Source organism: Cryptomeria japonica, chromosome 11, assembly GCF_030272615.1.
Source record: "Cryptomeria japonica chromosome 11, Sugi_1.0, whole genome shotgun sequence".
NCBI classification, from domain to species: Eukaryota; Viridiplantae; Streptophyta; class Pinopsida; order Cupressales; family Cupressaceae; genus Cryptomeria; species Cryptomeria japonica.
This window is the reverse complement of record NC_081415.1, coordinates 392,238,903-392,254,593: the sequence shown is the minus strand read 5'-3', so window position 1 is coordinate 392,254,593 and position 15,691 is coordinate 392,238,903.

Below are 15,691 nucleotides of genomic sequence, written 5' to 3'. Positions count from 1 at the left end.
TAACATATCAAAGAGTCATGACTACCATCTTCCATGATATGATGCACACAATAATGGAAGATTATGTGGATGATTTACTAGCTAAATAATTAAAAAGAGAGGGTCATCTTGCAGTACTGTAGAAAATCTTTAACAGATTAGAACAATACCATGTCCATCTCAATCCAAAGAAATGTGTCTTTGGAGTAACTTTCGGGAAGCTCTTAGGATACATTGTCTCAAGTAAAGGTATTGAGGTAGATTCTGCGAAAGTCAAGGCAATCATGGACATGCCACCTCCAAAGAATATCAGTCAATTGAGGACATTGCAAGGGTGGCTACAATCCATTTGGCAGTTCATTGCACAACTGGCTGATAAATGTCATCCCTTCACCCATTTGTTACACAAAAATATCTGCTTTCAATGGGATGAAAAATGCTAGCAAACATTTCAAATGCTTAAATACTACCTAATGAATACACCATTATTGATTCCACCAGATCCAAGAAGACCTCTATTGTTATACATTTCAGCTACAACCACGACATTAGCAGTATCGCTTGCACAACATAATGCGGAAGGAAAAGAATGTGTTGTCTACTACATCTCTCGAACACTAGTAGGCTATGAAATCAATTACACACCTATTGAGCAAGCTTGCCTAGCAGTTATTTTGGCAGCCACCAAATTAAGACACTACACGTTAACACATAAAGTACAACTTATTGCCAAGATAGATCCACTCAAGTACCGACTCAGCAAGGTAGCATTGACAGGCTGCTTGGCCAAATGGGTTATGATCCTGCATGAATTTGATATTGAGTATGTGGACCACAAAGCTATCAAGGGACAGGTTATTGTAGATCAGTTGGTTGATGCACCACTCAAAAGCGACCATCCTCTTATTTCCAACTTTCCAGATGAGCAAATTTTCATGATCACGGCTACACAACCCTAGAAGCTATATTTTGATGGCTCATACACCAAACATGGCTTCGGGCAGGAATTCTTTTTATCACACCTCAAGGTGACAGTATCCTGAAGTCATACAGACTCACTTTCCCATGCACAAATAATATAGTAGAATATGAGGCCTTAATCACAAGACTCAAATTGGCCATACAATGGAATTTAAAAGAGCTACAAGTATATGGAGATTCCCAGTTGGTCATTTGACAAGTCACTGATGAATAACAAACAAAGGATGATAAGCTCATGTCGTACAAAGGATGGTGGATAGTTTCAAAGAATCATTTACAACTATCGCATTTGAACAAATACCAAGAGATTAGAATCGAGTTGTCGATGCAATGGATACAATTGCATCTCTCCTCTATCTTCCACAAAATTCAAGACGCTATGAGTTCTTGGTAGAATAGCTTTGGATTCTCACTTATGATATCCCTGAATCTAAAATGATATGTTGCCTTACCGGTTCTGACTCCCCATGCTACGATGAGTTTTTAACTTACCTACATGACCACACACTCCCCCCTAACCAATCAAACAACCTATTACCAAAATTTTGCACATGCCAAATTTGGTGCCCTAATGAAGCCTTTCATTCATTCATTTTGAGAAGGTCAAATCATGAATGAGAAATCAGAAATGCACTATTTTTGTCTAATTTGTTTGCTTCATGTGCAGATACAATAAAAGTGAGACAGTATGTGGGTTAAAATGTGGCTCCCACGAGGGTTGAGCTCAGCATGTTGTAGATCACAGAGACATCTATGCTCCATTGCAGATGAAATGGCATGGCTAATGTAAGGCCAAAAGAAACTCAAAGTAAATGCAATTGGCCTATGTAAAGTTTCTTACTTAGGCGCCAAAGAAGGTTTTAAAAGGCCTTAGAGTTTCTAAGCGGTTTTAGTCGCTAGGCAAGAAAACCTTTTATCTCACATTAGCCACGCGAAGGCAGTTTATCACATTTAAATATAAGATCACATGTAACTATAGTGTCAAAGCTGACGAGCTTTTGGCAAGAAGAGGCTCCTCATCCAGTGGACCCCGCATGCGCATGCATCTCAAGGCATCCTAATTTTGTGACTGGCTGGTGGGAAGAGACTAAAGATCAAGAAAGTTGAAGAAAGATCAATGGTGATTGCAGAGATCTAATGACTATCACTATGTCACAATAAAAATATGATCGTCCGATATCTCACGTGACTTGGCGACTAATGACATGGCGGGGCAGAGAGTATAAGACCAAGGACAGGTGGCAAATAGGTGGTGGTCCAGTGGCTGGTGACATGGCACAGATGGTTGACTTATCGAGCAGATCTTGGCCGCGATGAGTCCTGCAAAGGTTTCATCGAAAGCTCAGTTTCGTCGACATCAAGAAGACCTTGGCCGTGATGAGTCCCGAAAAGGTTTCACCAAAGGCTCAGTTTCATCAACATAATAATATCGATGAAACTGTAGGTTTGATGAGACTGGTAAATGGCTCGTCAAGGGAATACTTTGGCCGAAAGAAGGATATTCGATAGAGCAAGATGCATGGCAGGCCCGACAAACAGGTGGTGCCCAGGCGGATCTCTGGAGCCAATCAGGGGGTGACACATGTTGACACGTGGTACAAGAGGAAAGATCAATCGAGGTTAAAGGTGGAGAAAATTAAGAGAAGATCAATGGTAGTCTAAAAGATCTAAGGGCTATCGCTATACCGCTATAGAAAGAAGCTCGCCAATTACCTTCGCGACTTGGTGACAAAGCACATGCGGAAAAGGTGAGCGGCTAAGGTGCTAAAGATTGATCAGTTTGAGGGCAGATCAACGACCGTCGCTATACCACATGATGAAGATGCTTGATGATTATCCCCTATGACATAGAGGCTGATCGCGTGGTGGTTAAGGTGGTGCCTAGTTGGATCCAAAAGTGATGACATTGTGGCATAAGAGAAAGTGCTCAAAGAGGCTAGAGATCGTGCAAGTCTGAAAGATCCGACGGTGGTCGCTAAGGTGAAATGAAAAGATGCACACCAGGTTATCATCGTGACTTGGTGACAAGGTGGGTCCAGGTCCAGATGGCAGACAAAGTGGACCCGTGAGAAAATCAGAGGCTGACACGTGGCAAAAGTCTACAAATGAGTGGATGTCTATATTTTTTAAGTCAACTTTGAACTTGAACTTTGAACTAGTTCAAAGTGGTTCAATGATTCAAAGTGGTTCAATGGTTCAAAGTACATTATTGTCGCTCATTCTTGTGGGCCCAGGAGATATAAAAGTAAACAAGTAGAGGTAAAAAGCAAGCAGGTTCTCGACAGATCAGACGGTGGTCACCATACCAGAGTGGGAAACTGCTCGATGGATAATCATGCAGATTTGGTGACAAATGGTGGGGCCTGCTAGAAAGTAAGTGATAAGTTAATGCAAGCAGCCATGGTCAATGTAGGCGATTCAGTGGCTAGAAATAATAAAAAATTGCACGGTGGACTCAGAACTGGTTGCTTGAATGGTGAAAATCCCACCAATCAAAGAGATTAATTTCTACATGAAAGATTAATGTAGATGCTTACTGATTGTTTGAAATATGCAAGTGTTACATACCATTGGAAAGCTCGCGAAATAGGGAGATCATTTCCACAACCATTTTTAACAGAAGTTTTCAACATGGAGAGTAGTTGCCAAGGAATGCATAAGATTTTTTTCAGTGGGATTTCTTTTCCATACAGTTACAGTTCAATTCATCATGTAAATTTCACATGGGGATGGTTGTTTTTCACATTTAGACATGCAGATTTTTAAACAGGAGGATCAGTGGTAGTCCTTTTGAGCAGTAAAGATTATTATTTTACAAAATTATGCATGAGTTTTTATGCCATTTTTGGGGCAGATTCGCCTAAGGCTTTTCTCATGCAGTCATTTTAGGTTTTTGAAGGGGATTTATCATAATTTTTATATAATCCTTCTCTCCTTTTTTCCCTCTGGTTCTTTCTTTTTTGCATACACATTATTGCAAAAAAGCATTATAGCTTAGCAGTATTTGAGTTTTGTAACAACAACACTCCTTTATTTTTCAGTAATATAGCAGTAGATTTCCTTCTTGGCACTTCTTGTATTATCTAGTGAATGAATGATTTGATAATTTCCTATGATTTTTATCCTCTAATTTATCTCATTCAGTCAATTTGTGGTGCAAGCAGATACGTGTTAGTTGTAGGTTCTAGTTTGTGTTAGTTGATTTTAATTGCTTGAAGTTGTGAAAAATTGTTGTTTTCCTTTATGCATGCATTAAATTCATCCCTTTCTAGGAAATGTTTATGCATCTACATGTTCAATTGAGTTGTGAAGCAATCAAGGTTATTCGTTGAAGGTTTTGTGAGTTAAGTAGGTTGTAGATCTCAGATAAGATATTTGGTGCATCACCTTCATTAGAATAGATTTTCATTACATGCAAGCTTTCTATCCCTTTCTATCCCTTTTCTTATCAAAAGTATTTACAAGAGATTCGCCAAATAGGAAGCCGACCTAATCTCCAAAGATTCACCTTCACTTTGAGCAACCCACAAGCTTGAAGGTGTTTCCATGTTTCACAAGATTGCTTATTTTTGAACTTAGCATCACCGGTGCAATCCTCGATGACAACACAACCAACGAAAAACCTTTATCCGCCAAACTGCTAGATACACCATCATTGTCCAAACCCTATACAGACGAAGTCTTGATGGTACTCTCCTTTGATGTTTAGAACAAGATGAGATAACAAAAGCCTTGGAAGAGGTACATGAAGGAATTTGTGGGGCTCACTCAAGCGGTCCTTCACTAGCAAAGAAAATCATGTGAGCCAGATACTATTGGCCCTCCATGGAAAAAGACTCCTATTATTTTGTCAGAAAGTGCAAGAAGTACCAAGTTCACGGAGATCTAATACATGCCCAAGCATAGGAATTACAACCTATCACAACACCATGGCCCTTTTGTCAATGGGGACTTGACCTTGTGGGTAAAATCCATCCATCTTCATCGAACGGTCATAAATTTATCATTACCGCCATAAAGTACTTTACCAAGTGGATCAAAGTCGTTCCACTCACCCAAGTCACCGACAAGAAGATCACCTCATTCATCCTCAATTACATCATCTAGTGGTATGGTATACCCATGTCCATCATCACAAATAACAAACTCCCTTTCAAAAATCAAGATGTCCATGAACTCTGTGAGAAGTTTCATATCCAACACCATTTTTCCACCCCATATTACCCACAAGGCAATGGTCAAGCAGAAGAATCCAATAAGAATATATTGAGGATCCTCAAAAAGACAGTCAATGATAATGGCCATGGTTGACACATTCGTTTGAATCCAGCACTATCGGCATATCAGACTAGTATTCAAACCCCTACAGGCACAACCCCCTACTCACTGGTTTATGGAGCTGAAGTCATCTTGCCTATTGAGGTTGAATAACCATCTCTACGGGTTTCCTTGCACAATCTAATAAATGATGAAGAATATCAAGTCTCACATCTTCAAGACTTGGAAATTCTTGATGAAAAGCGACAAGCTGTCTACAACCATCTAAAAGCCTATCAACAGTGCATGAGAAGAAGCTACAATCATCAGGTCAAACATTGCACATTTGAAGTAGGAGATCTTGTTCTCAGGGAGAATCCTCACAATCAACCAAACAAAGAACATCGGGGCAAATTTGAATCCAATTGGCTAGGTCTATATGTCATCACTGCCGTCTTCGGGTCTGGGGCATATCAGTTAGCAACTTCAAAAGGAGAACCACTAGCAGATCCAGTCAACAAAATGCATCTCAAAAGGTTTCATACATAAGTTGTGTAGAGAATTAGACTCCTCCAATATCAGAAAATACCAACAACATTCAGAAACTAGTCCTGAACAAAATACAAAAAATCAAGAAAATAGTAAAGAAAAATCATTCATCCAAATGGTGAAAACCACTCTAATGGTGCCTTGGGTAAGTACGGTGGTGAAAACTTGGTAAACAAGAACCATTCGTAAAGGCTATGGCTCCATTATCTTTCAGACTTGTTGCGATCACATCCATTGCATCTGTTAGAGTAATCTTTTATTAGCTAATAATTATTTATTTAATTGTTAGCCTATTATACTCTATACTTAAGCTAAACTTAGGAATCTTATAATTCTTTAGGGTTTTCTCCTTTAGGGTTTTGAGTATCCTTGTATAAGGATTCTCTCTTTGTAATTTCATAACAACTGTAATTATTGAATTACATTCTTGTTGCAAAATCAATATGACTCCTCTTTTTTAGATCTCTGAATTCTGGCCTCCATAGCTTTTTTGCTTCTCTCTTTCTGTGACAGGTTTGCATGCAGATGATCTTTGGGAGCTACAGAGTTGATTTTTCCTCAACTCCAATAGCATCCATTCATCCATCATTTATACCATGGCTTGTTATTGATATGAAATCAGGATTATTAATTCATGTGTCTTGCATCATGCTTTTATAGCAATATCTAACTGGGGGCAATGTTCTTAACCTACTAATGAGAGTGGATTCTCCATGTTGGTGATTCATTGAGTTACTCATTCAAAAATGTCTTGAAATAATACCAAAAAAATTCATAAAATCTTAGAAAATCCCAAAAACATTTGCAAAATATCCTAAAGAATAATACCAAAAACATTTACAACATTCAAAAAATCTAAAAACATGACAAAAACATCAAAATTAATCAAAAACAATTGCAAAGTATATTATTCCTTGTACACACATCGCAAAAGACACCAAACAACATTTTGATCTACTAAAAAGATGACCACCTATCAAATCAACCAACCAATCAAAATATCTGCACACAACTGTATTCACAAGGATGCACCCTTCCTCACAAACAAGACATGGTAACATTTTCTTTGATAAGAAAAAAAAATTTGGCTGGTAAGTACTTGGTCGATTTTTTCCTATTTTATTTATTTATATAAGGTTCCTACACTACTCCAGGATATCCACAAGTGATTAGAGTAGCCGGGATGGTTCTTGATATCTTTTTCTTTGTTTTTTGTCTGCTGATTGTTCCAATGAAGTTCTAGGGCATATACTAATGGTGTCTACCTGGGAAGTTCACTAAGCTACATGATCCTATGCAAAAATATAGTCATAGATCACTATGGCTTACTGACTATAGCGTATACCTCGACCATTTGTACATGAATCAGAATGGAGGGGAACTTTCCTTGTCTATGATGTTTGCTTACAAGTGAAACGCTCAACCGTGATTTTTCATACCTCGGCCTAGATTGATACTACCATGCTCGATGATGAAAATTATGCAGTGTGAATAAGCCTTGGATCGCCATTTCATCTCATTTGTTTATATTGCATTCTATTGCATATCACCCATCCATTTGATCATTCATTGTTAATATCTGTCGCTCGCATGCAATTAATTTAGGTTTCTATGAGAAAGCTAAAGCTTATAAACTTTGTCTTGGGTACAATCACGACAGAGTTCTCTAATACATCATCTCACATCTCCATTCCATATCTGCATTTTCTCACCAACTTGACATTCATATATCATGAAGGAATGGTATTAATTCCTTCATTTAGTTGCATTTCAAATCATTCCATGATTTAGTTGCATTAAGTGCATTCTTTACCATTTAGTTACATTTCAATCATTAAGTTGCATTCATTTAATCATTAAGTGCATTCATTCTTTCATTTAGTTGCATTTCAAATCATTCCATCATTTAGCTGCATTAAGTGCATTCATTACCATTTAGTTACATTTCAATCATTAAGTTGCATTCATTTAATCATTAAGTGCATTCATTCCTTCATTTAGTTGCATTTCAAATCATTCCATCATTTAGCTACATTAAGTGCATTCATTACATTTAGTTGCATTTCAAATCATTTAATTCATTCCTTCATTTAAGTGCATTTATTATCATTTAGTTTATTAAGTGCATTTAGTCATTCATTTAGTTGCATTTTATTTATTAAGTGCATTCAAATTATTTAAGTGCATTCATTTACTCATTTAAGTGCATTCATTTTCTTCATTTTAGTGCATTTTTTTATTCATCATTAAGTGCATTCATTTATCCATTTAGTGCATTCATTTAAAAACATACATGACATTTTTATAAACATTTCATTCATTTAGGTACATCTAAAAAATGCATAGTTTACTCATGTCACTCATATCATTATCTCATCATTTCAACATATATAGTAGTATCTATCAAATATCATTATTCATTATCTAATCTCATCATTTAGTATAAATCATCATCATTTAATCGCATTAATATCATTACAAAAGCATCATCCATCTATTAACCTGCATCCACATGTTAGCAAATAATCCATAACATACATATAGAACTCATATCATCAACATGTACATATAGAAAGTAAAGATCTCCATATCATGTATCTAAGCATAACATATCATCACATGGGTACATATCATATCATCACCAAAACTGAGATCTCATCATATATCGCATCAAAAAGAATACATGTATCAAAATTAATCCATCATAGATCTACCCCACCTATGGCTCCCTATCCCATCTCCATCGGCTCCTCTCCACCACCTACGGCTCTCTGTCCCATCTCCATCGCCTCATCACCACCCTCTCTACCACTGACATCTCTCCCTCCTTCTCTCGTTGCTCCCTATATCAGTGGACCCTGTGATAGTCTTAAAGGCTACCCACATGTGCCTCTCCTCTGTAATCCTCCTCCACCACCTCCACCTCCAAATCCACCTCCCCCACCCCCTGCACCTCCTCCTTCTTCACTAAAACCTCTACCACCCCTACCTAATCTCCTCCTCCTCCCCTATCGCAGTGCTTTGTCATCCTCAAATGATGGTATGGGCTCTACAGGATCTGAGATCCATGGAATCGGATGAGTGGCATGATACTGTGTATACTCCTTTGTCACCCCCGCATTTGCAATCTCTAGCCTCATCTGCCATGGTCTCGCCTGTAATTTTTGGAACTCCGCAAGGGCCTGATCAGAGGGAAAAACCGGCCCCCACTGAAATCTCTCCCGTAGTACCCGTGCATACTCCCTCGAACCCCTCGGCATACTCTGCCTTTGCCCAAACTGTCTCATCACTCTCCCTAGCAACTATCTCTCCACAATATGGGATGTGCGACCAATCAAAAATCGGGTCACATATACATATGGTAAGGCCTCTCCATCATCTTCCCAGGGCTCACAATTAGTGTAAGGCCTCCATATGACCCTATCTAAGTCATCTAATGCCCTCTGCCAAAACTCCAGCTTCCCCAAAAGGGGTTGGGTTGTCAAACCTCCATACATAAATACATAGGGCTGATCTATCACCCTAAACCTCATACATACTGACTGTGTGACTAGCAAGTGCTCCCAAGCCTAGATGTGTAACAAAGTGATCCCTACACCTAGTGATCTACTCTCTTGATACACTGCCTCATGTAAATCCCTGTAGAGGTGCGCCAACACACATGGCCCCCATGCATAGCGGGTCCCCTCTGTCACCATCTTCTCTAATACCTGGCCCCACCCAATGGCCAATCCATGTGAATGCTAATTAGGACAAAGAAAACCCCCTGACAATACCTGCTAGTACTAATGGTAGTGGCTCATAGAGCACCACTGTGTCCTCCCACACCATAGAGCCATCCTCAATGTATATATCCTCGGTAAATATCCTTTGTATGGCTGTCATCCCTAGGTGGCGATCATATGTCACGATCTCCCCTCTAATCGGGATATGTAGTATCCTCCAGACATCCTCCAATGTCACAGTCATCTCTCCCATCACCAAATGAAAGGAGCATGTCTCGTTGTGCCATCGCTCCGCCAACACTATTAGTAGTCTGCGATTCATCTGAATCATGGGTAGGTGCATCATATCATATAACCCAGCTGCACATATACAATCTATCTCCACCTCAGTCAACTACTCATGCAACTATTGTGTCGCGGGATGCCACTCCCGCATCTGTAAGATAGGAAGATCCTCCTACACATATCAACAAATATCAGTTGTTTTGCTACAAACTTTCTTAAGTTTCAACCTAGACTATCAACAGATACTTTTTAATCAAGTATCTTTGGGTCTCAATAGGTAATCGATTATGGCAATCCTAGACTACAACGGGCATTTATTACAATGACCTAGTCTCAACGGGGCTGCTATGATTCACCAAAACAACCAATCAATCAATCAACACAGGCATCAAGTGATATTTTATCTAACATTGGGGCATCTATCACAATTGCGCCACTCTGCTAACAATAGCGCTACAATTGAAGCACAAATGTGCTAGAACAACAATAGCACTACAAAAGCTATACAATTGTGTTATTTCATAACCATAGCGCCACAACAACCATACAAAAGTGCTATAAAGCGCTATATCTATGATACAAATGTGCTACACTAACAAAAGCACTAAAACAACTATGCAAAAGCACCATTGCGGCACCATAGGGCTACTTTAGGTAACAAAAGCGCTAAAACATAGGTCTAGCGCTATTGTCTTCCTTGGAATTTGACGCTTAGAAAAACATGCTAAAAATGCATCAAAAGAAAAATTAAACATTTACGTATTGGCGGCTCGTAGTCCTCTAGCCACTGGTATCGACAGATTCGCTCTAGTCGGTGATTTTCTATGGGCATGACCATGATGACTGATGCTCACTCCTTCACCTACGGTCACTATTAGAGCTCCAAACTACCAGGGAGATAGGTACAAATGAGACAGTTTTACCCCTTCCCCTCCAAATATGCACCCCCTAGCCCTAACTTACTTCACCCCGCTCACCGTCGTGGTCCCTATGAACTTCGAAAGCCTCTCATTTCTCCTTATTCATTTTTTTTTCTCTCATTCTTTCACCATTATTTCTAATTTCTTTTGTTCTACCTCCCCCCAACTTCTTTCTCTTTTTCGAGAGATTGCCCGATTTTTGGAAATTTTTCGGTCCATCTCTCAAGGGGGCACACCACCCACTAAATTAACATTTTTGGGGCACATTTTTTCATACCTATCTTTCTTTCTTCGAAATGACGCGATAAACCGCACCATCTCAAAGAGGGGAAAATGTAGACACATAAATTTGTCCACTTAATTAAATGAATATTTAGTTTTTATTTGATTATTTAAACCATCAATAAATAATTAATTAAATCAATATTTAATTAATTCATCTTGAACCTCTTCTCCTATTAATTAAATAAATTATTCAATTTATTTAGATTAATTCATTAAACCATATTCTAACAATTAATTAAATGAATAAAGCATATTTGTTTAATTTAACCCCTTCCCTCATTTAAATAAATAAATATTTATTTAAATCTCTAAAAAATCTCACCCCACTTGCATTCTCCTACAAATACAAGTTGCACCAATAAATAGATTTTATTTCTAAATAAAATCCTATTTTCTCTCACCCACCAAACCCACTTGCCTCCTAAACCCCTTCTAGATTCCTCTAATCCATTCCAAATTACCCTAATTTCCGTCCCTAGTTATTGTCACATTCCTAAGCAAAGAGAAGTCACTTCTCAAAGCCTCAAAGTCTTTAAAATGCATTAAAGGCTTTTTATTCTTCAACAAGTTAACCCCTAAAGTCTTCCAAACCATTTATGGCTCTTACATAGCCATTAATGGTTAACTCAACTTACCCACATGTTTAGAGGCTTTCCCTCTTACTCAACCCTCATTTAACTCATGGGTCTCTTCAAGTATTCATTGCTTTGACCATGGCTATTCCCATTAACTCTTGCACAAGAGTTTATCCATTGGATAAAAGCAATTACCCTTGGATAAAAGTTTTATTCATTAACTCAAGCCTAACCAAACCCTCCTAAGGTAACCTTCATGTCATCTCAAGCATTTAATGCTTCTTCCCTCTCCTCTCAAGCCATCTCATTTTGACACTTGTCATCATGGGATTGGGTTGAGAGTCATCACATGGATTGATTAACTTTCAATCCTGGCCCTTGCTAATATTATTCAATCTTGACCGTCCATTGCCCTATTTCCCCTATAAATAGAGCTCTCATTCTTCATTTTTAGAATCAATTCTTTTGTGCATCAAACTTATAGTCATTTTAGAGAGAGCATTAAGAATAATTTACATTGTTATTATACTAAGATTCACATAGACTAATTAGGTGCTTTCTCATAGTAAATCATTTACACTTGCATAAGAATTTGCTTTCATTTTTACAACCATCTTGAATCTTCATATGGCATACATGGATAGTTCTAAAAGTTGAGGGCTACACTCATGTGGGACTTAGAGAGGAGAGGAACGAGGGAGGAAAATCTATGAGCATTTGGGGGAGCATCTTGGGGGGTCTTCTTTCCCTTTTTTGTTTATGTATTCTCTTTATTGTGTGCTTTATATCTCTCTTGATATGCATCTTAAGGTTTTTAAGTTCATTTGTATATTGTTTTGGTTGTATCTAATCTGCTAACATTTGAACTTGTGTTTTTGTGCCTTGTGCCCCTTTTGCCTTGCATCAACAATAATATTGTTCCTTAAAGGAAATTTTATGCACAACTTAAAAAAATTTTGAAACACAGAATGGAAGTTTTAGAAGAATTAGTTGGAGATATAAAAAAGGCTAGGAAGACTAGAAAAGATACTATCAAAGAAATCTTGGCCAAGATCACAAAATTTTCTTGTAAAATGTTTGATGAAGAGAAAAACCTAGTACCCTTGGATTCATGCATTAAGGCTTTCAATTTGTTCATCTAGGTTGAAGTTGAGCGAGAAGATTTCTCAATTGTCTCGCTTGACAAATTGATAGCAAAGCTATTTTGGATGATTCAGAATCTATTTTGAAGAGATCTAAGAAAGAATGCACCCTATTGGAAAATTCACTCACCATAATATAGGTTATCTTCGATTATGAAGATGGACTAGTTGATGCAAATATTCAAGCTTCTCTATAGAAATAGGAATAATTTCTAAAGAAAGATGGAGATGACAAGACACAAAATGGAGCCCTAGTGACTTATTCATTTTAATGTATTCATAGACTAGTGTCATTTTGTAGTTTCAATTGACATTTTCAAGTGTCATTTTGTAGTTTCAATTGACATTTTCAAGTGTCATTTTAGATTATATTTTTGCATTTAGAAGTGCATAAGTTCGAAGTCAAATCAAACTCTTTCTTTGACTTAGCCTTGAATTAGTTGAAACTTTCCTATTTTTTCTCATTGCACCTCACCTATATATATGGGTCTCCTCATTGTAATTAATATCTTTATTTTATGCAACAAAACTCTTCCAAAGTGAAAAGCAACGTGAGAATTTTTATTCAAATTGTGATTTTGCAAGCTTAATCAAATGAGAAGGTAATTTTGGCTCTCAAAATTTTTGTTGAGATCATTTTTGTTCATGAAATAGATGTTGTTATGTCATTTATGTCATATATTTCTTGATTCGGTTGAGTAGTGTGAGTTGTGATATGTTGAAGAGTAGTTTGAATTTGTTTAGTAGAGTTTGTGTTACTTAGTGAATTTGAAAGTAGGAATTGTGTGTGAACAATAATTCAAAAACTTTGTGCTTTGTTTTGTTGTTCTTGGGGAAAGTTATAAATGGTATGCAAGTAGCAAATTTAAGACTTTGTGCTTTATTTGTTACTTGGAAAGTATTAATTAAAAAGAGTCATTTGTAAAGGTTGATTGGACAATGATAAAAAGAAGACTTTGAGCTCTATTATTACTTTCTCGTCCCATTAGTTATTTTCAAAAAAAGAAAGCAATGGGAGAATTTTTACTCTTATGGCAACTTTTCTTCTAAATTAGTATAGATTTTTGTATTACCGCAAACAATAATTGTAGTCAGTCTTAAGGAATTAAATCCATTTTGGATAGAGAATTGGGTAAATACTTACTCTAAAAAAATAGAGTAAAGTAATTGCATCATGCTAAATTAGTGTAAAGTTAAGAGGAAGATTAGTATTAAATATAGTTTGCAGTAGAAAGGGGGAGCCTTCCATTATAAATAGGAGGGGTTGTATCTTTATTTTTGAGATATATTGTCTCTTGTACTGTGGTGAAACCCACATTTTTCAAACCTCACAGAGTTTACAAAATTTTCACCCTACAGTTTTTTGGTGACTCTACTGGGGAGACAAGCACCCAATTAGGCGCTTAACGTTCTGGTTCCAGTTTCCTTTGTGTTTTATCATTGGTATATATTCTTGCTAATTTTTACTTGTGTTATAAGTATCTAATCTATCAAGTCAAAGTTATACGTGTGGGAGAAGAAATTAAGGTGTTGCTGATACCATTTTTTAGCTTCTTCAAAGCATCATTTTGATTATTTACCTATGCACGCTAGTTCTTCTCTTCAAAGGAAAAGGAATTTTCCACCTACCAGTCAAATATATCCTATTCCCAATGAGGCTTCAAGTGCACCAAGGTTTTTGGTTATTCCACAAGTGAAAAAGTTTGTAATCCCTCCATATCAACGTATACAACCAATAACAATTGTTGCACAAGTACTGTAGGGGTAGAATTTTGGTCCCCTTAATTTGACTCCACCTCTTCATCCTCTTCTACAAAGTTCAAAAAAGAATATTCCCAAGTTCTTTGGGGATGGTAAAATTTGGATGAACACATTGTGGCTTTATATATTGCATGTGGAATTCTTGGTGTGGAGAATGAAGATATCTCAATGTGACTTTTTGTTGAAACATTACAAGGTGCAACAACAGATTGGTTATACCATTTGGCACCTTAAACTATTACCAAGTGGGATACTCTCAAGACTCATTTTGAGGCATGACTTAATTCGACAAAAAGATGCAAATGCTCTTTTAGCTCAGTTGACTTCAATGACAAAGGAACCACATAAGCCCATGAGGGATTTTGTGGCAAAGTCCAATACGTTGAAAAATAGAATTCCAGTTGTTTCTCAACCAATTGGGTCTTTATCAATGCTCAGTTATCTAAAGTTAGCTTTATATTAAGAAGAACACCTCCTATAGATTTTTCAATAGCACAAGTTAAGTCTATGGAGGTGGAAGATCATTTGATCCTAGCTGGAAAAATTAAGAAGGATCCAAATAAGGCAAAAGTAATTTTTTCGCCTTTGGAGACTTCAAATTCTTCCTCTTCAAGTACTACTGACCCCATGTTGCAAAGGTTCGCACATTAAGTTCTCGCTTTAAAGAAGAAAATTTTGCAAACATCCTTTCCCACTCAATATAAGGATGTTCCACAAAGGACCTACCCCAATAATGCTTCTAGTTATGCAACTAGAAATCAGAACAGGTTACCTCATCCTCCTGAAAGGTTGGCTCTTGAAGCACCTCTTTTCAATTCTTTCATAGGATATTATGAGATGAACCAAGGAGATGACACTACTAAAGAAATTCATTTAGGATATATTATTAATTCCTTTCAAAAAGAAGAAGGTGAGTTAACTAGCAACTCTAGCATATGGTTTGTGCAGTACCAGGAGCCTGAAGAAGTTAAACACAGTGAAGCCTTTGTAGTTTTCACTTGTTCTCAAGTGCATAATCAATTTGATTGGAAAACAAATGACAAATTGAAGGAAAAATATTCTCCACAATTACCAATTACTCTTGCAAAATATGGGACTCCTTTGCCTACCTTGCCCAAAGATCCCATAGCAAGTCAACAAGTAAGTACTTCAGATCTTCCTGTTTCAAATGTCTCTAGGTCTTTACTAGTTATTTCTAAATCCACAAGTGATGTTTTACCATCTTCTTTACT